We start from the raw sequence: 4847 nt of genomic DNA, 5'->3' as shown, positions 1-4847 counted from the left end.
AAGAGACCTGAGACTGATGACAGTTCATAAGGGTCCTTTCTGGGATTGGAGTCTTACTTGCTTTTTGCTCTCCTTTGGTCTTTGTGAGAGCTTTGTGCAAATTCTAGTTTGCTTCATTTGACCTTCATAACACCCTAGAGAATGGATGGACCTTGCTAAGGTCCAGTGGGCCAAGGGGATATTTGGATGTCAGTGTTAGAGCTCCAGAGTGGTTTAGCTGCTGTTTGGCCCTGCCACCCTCCTCACCTGGAGATCCTGGGTCCCTTGGTCAGACCTCTGGAATTCTGGCTTGATTTTGCAAAGGAAGACATTTTTTCCCCCAGATAACTTTTTGAATTAGTCCGTTCTAAGCAGAATGAGCACCCTGTTCTGAGTCTGCCTCCTGACTGAATAATAGGGGTAAAGAGAGGCCCTTGTCCTGTGAAGATGAGTGTTTCTATTTAGAGAGGATACACTGTATGTGAACACCTTCCTTTTCATTGACATGTAGGGTGTGGTTCCAATAAGCTAAAGGTGTTTCCCATCTGGGCTCCCGGCCACTACCTCTGCCCTTAATAGTGCTTAATAGGGAAAGAGTGCAAAAGGTTGTGGGCAGGGGCCAAGCCAGTGGGTCCTGCCCTTGAGGCTCAGGCAAGCTGGTACAGGGAGACCACCATCAGGCTCACTTCCTCCCCTCCCCCAACCCTCAAGAAAACCAAGGACTGAATCAATAGATGCTGCAATAATAGAAGGAGCAATGCCAAAGATTGTCGGCTTGGGAAATTTAAAAGTAAAAACCCAAGAGGGCTACCAAGAGTAAAAAAATAAACTAAAAAAATACAGCAATATAAAAGAAGATCAAATAAATATAAGTTGATAAAACACTAAAAGCAAGATGAAAGAGGTTGGCAAGAGGGGGTAAGGAAGACAAAGTAGAGATGGGCAATTAACATTCAACAGATGAGCTAAAGGCAACTACTGAGGGAACAGAGGAAACAAGCAATGAATAAGTGTTTTTTTTTTTTTTAAATGAAAAACTCAATAGTTTAGGAGAGGAAGTTGGTAGTAAGGTCTTTGGAGCTTGGGTCCTGGCACAGGGCAGGTTCCTTGGGGTCCATGGGTAGGGCTGAACTTGGCATTCAGGCTCCTTCCTAGATGCCAGCTGACCCCTCTCTAGGGTTTTACCCCAGCACTGGGATTGGCTCTCTCCCTGTGTACACAGGAGAGCAGGTCTTCCATGCCAAAACCTGCTAAGAATCTGCCAGGCTGGGCCTTGGTCTCTGCCAGCAGCACCCTTCAGGCAAGCTTAGAACTGAATTGTCTTAGAAATCCCTGGTGGACTCTGTGCTGGGGAGGGAAGGAGGAGAAAGACATAGTAATCAGGTCTCATCTAGGGGGGCTCTCTAGGAGGGTACTGGTGGTTCTGCACTGTGCCAGTGGCTCCAGGGGGCTGTGCCAGGGTGACAGGTCTTAGCCTTTCCTTAGTCCGGTTATTGGCTGGGGTGAAAAAGAAGGTGATGGAGAAATGAGAGGTTTGCATTGGGATGACAAAAATTTAAATCACAAGGATTATGGCTTCCAAGTGGACCCTCAGGCCTCTCTCTTTGACATGACATTTTACCCGAAGCTTTGGCAGCAAATTGCTCACTTTCCATGGTGCTTGAGTGGAGATTCTTGATGGTTGCACCCTTGTTCAGTTTCTTTGTGCCTTGTGTGTGAAATGGGAATCCCATTTCCTAGGTAAAATGTAAGGTGCTGAGTACAGTGCCTGCATATTGTAAGTGCTAAACAAATGTAGATAGAACCAGTAAAACTGAAGAGCTCTTTAGAAAAAGCAATCACCCATGCTGACTGAATTCTGCAAAAGAAGGATTGATCGACTTAGTTTTGTTTTCTGTGAATACACCTTTGTGTAGTGAGGAGCAAACCAAGATGACTGAATCCTGGGTCTGTCAACAACTCATGTGGTGCTTTGGGCAACTCATGCCTTTTTCTGAGTCTGTCTCACCCTCTGTGAAAAAGGGTGTGCATCATATGACCCAGAGATTGCTAATTTATCTTCTTCAGCCAGGTATTGCAGTATGGGTGAACTTGTTCATTGAATAGAGTTGCTTCTTCTGGTTTTGGGGGGCCTGGCCTTTAGGAGGAAGCTTTTGTAGCCACAAAAGGGGCTGGGCTGGGCCAGGAACAAAAAAAAAATTAAGAGATTAGCAAACAAGCCCCCAATAATAGCCAATGCTCCTGGAACCTGATAATTCCAAATTTAGGTGGCAGAGAGGATCGAAATTGTCCTACCTAGAGGTAAGTCTGCATTGATCACTAGAGGTCTCTGTGCTTGCTTTATAGAAATGAAAGCCATGCAGAGGGGCCACAAGATACCATGGATACCATGCAAAGGGGTATCCAGGGCATTCTAGTCTGGCTAGGAAAACAAGTCTGGCTGGGTGGAGTGTTCTGAGAATCAGTGTCAGGGGCTGGGTATCCAAACTCACAGGTTGGAAGCTGAAGGGTAAGGGGGTGCTTGGGATAGGAGGTGAGGTTACTCTAGGCCAACAGGTTCCAGGGAGGCTCCAATTTTAGTTGTGACCCTCAGGACCCAAACCATAGTGACCTCATCATCCAAACTAGAATTTGATAGACATCTTCCCCAAACTAAGTGTGTTGGTGGGTTGTCTTCTCCATATTTGAAAAGGGGTCTCAAGGCTTGCCCCACTGTAATCATTTTACCTCTGCCCAACAAAGTACACACACATCAAGGATGACTTCCAACTGGGCACATCATGCTCACTGTGCCAACACTTTGCAGGGATCCAACAGGAAGACTCCTAGGGGGATTCTTGATTCTGTGCCTCTTGACCTCAGGTTTGAGCTCCTAAGATGTGACCACACCCACCGTCTTCCAAGGTGGACACAGTCCCCATAGGAACTAAATTGCTACATAATGAAACCTATCCTTTATTTCCCTTCTCCCTACATTTTTTCAGCCAGTGAATGGTGGAATTTTGTAGCAATAAGCATTGAGACATGGGGTGGGGGTTAAAGCAGTTAAGTGATGCATGTTTTTACCATGTGTTGTGGTTTAGATATGAGGTGTCCCCTATGTCCTCTCCATGTGTGAGACAAAGAAAATCTAGAAATGAAATATTTGAGTTTTGAAAACCTTAACATAATCAGTGTATGAATCCAGTTGAATGGATCAAGTGGGTGGTAACTGTAGGCAGGTAGAACGTGGCTTGAGGAGTTGAATAGCTGGGGTATATATTTTGGTCCTGGTGAGTGAGAGCTCTCTCTGCTTCCTGGTGAGTATGTCCTGAGTGGCTTTCCTCCACTGCACTCTTCTGCCATGATGTTCTGCATCACTTAGGTCACAAAACAATGGAGCCAGCTGTCTATGGACTGAGACCTCTGAAACCTTGAGTGCTGAATAAACTTTTCCTCCTCTAAAATTGTTCTTGTCAGGTCTTTTGGTCACATCAGCAAAAAGCTGACTAAAACACCATGCAAGTCTCCTAAGACAGATTTCTAGAGGAAGTATATGGGACCATACTCAGCCCCAGCTGTGGGTATTTCCTCTCTTCTGCCTGTTGGTCCCCTCATTCTAGAAGTCACCTTGCCTGCCAATGGGGGTTCCTTGATATATCTGCAGCCCAGTTGCCTCTGCTCAGCTGAGACGCTTCCTCACAGCTCTCCATGCCTCTACTGGTCCCTTCTGCGGTCTTTTCCCAACTCTTCCAAAGTAAAATTCACCAATGACTACTCTGTGGCTGGCAACTTGAGACACAGGGACACACATACACACGCCCCATACGATCCTTTCTTCTCTTCCTGCCTTGGCTCACTCACCAGTGCCAAATGCCTGGAAGCCTCTCCTTCTCCCTTGGTAACCTCCACTCAGCCTTTAGAACTGTCACCTCCTCCAAGAAGCCATCCTCCCAGGCTGAGTTACAGTCCGGGACTGTGTGGACATAGCTCATTCATAGTCCTCTCCACATCTTTTTATGACTGTTTAGGTGTCTGTTTCCCACTGCACTGGCAGCTCTAGGCAAGGCCAAGCCTGAGCCTCTCCAGGTCCTTCACATCCAGTGCACAGCCTGACGCACAGCTTCTGGCAACTCCCTGACAAGGCTCTGCCAGGCTCTCCCAGACCCAGCTTCCGCGGAATCCGGGTCCGAGATGGCTCAGCTGTCTCCCCGAAATCTTGGGTGTGTCACGTGGAGCAGAGTTCAACTGGGACCTGGGTGTTGGGAGTGTGAGCCCGACTCGCCTCAACCTTGTAGGCTTGATCCCTCAACAGCTTAATGTTATATTTGGTGGTGGCGGGAGAGGCACGCACCCGGCGGCAGAGGAAGCCCTGCTTTGCTCTGGCCTCTTGGGAGCGGGCTCTCCGCCCGGGCTCGCGAGTGAAGGCTCCGTGCAGGGTCGGTGTCTGAGCCCGCCTGCCGCTTGGAAGGCTCCTCACGTCCAGGCGCCGCGGTCACGGCTGCGCCGGTTTCCGGCCATGAATTGGGCTTCAGAGTCCGAGCCTCCTGCCCGACTCCGGTCTAAGCGCACCGCCCGCGAGGCGGGGGATGGGCGCTGGCCGAGGTCCGCACAGCCTGCCAGGGTTCGAGCCCGACGCCGGCCCCCTAGACTCACGGTGTCTGGCTCGGCCCCGCCCCCGGCTCTCTCCAGGTTACTGCATCCGAGGTCCCGCTCCACGAGGGGTTGTGTGTTCGGGCCAGGGGCCTGACTCAAGATGCTCGGAGGCTGAGATCGTTCAGCGCCAGGGCGCTCGGAGTCCCCCCCGAGGGCAGTTGGCAGCCGTGCTCCTCCATTCTCCAGCCCTGGCGAATCTGGGAAGCGAGGCTAGGACCGCTACGTCTTTGCGC

The sequence above is a fragment of the Marmota marmota genome, unplaced genomic scaffold (assembly GCF_001458135.2).
Source record: "Marmota marmota marmota unplaced genomic scaffold, marMar, whole genome shotgun sequence".
Classification (NCBI taxonomy): domain Eukaryota; kingdom Metazoa; phylum Chordata; class Mammalia; order Rodentia; family Sciuridae; genus Marmota; species Marmota marmota.
This window is presented reverse-complemented; position numbering follows the sequence as displayed.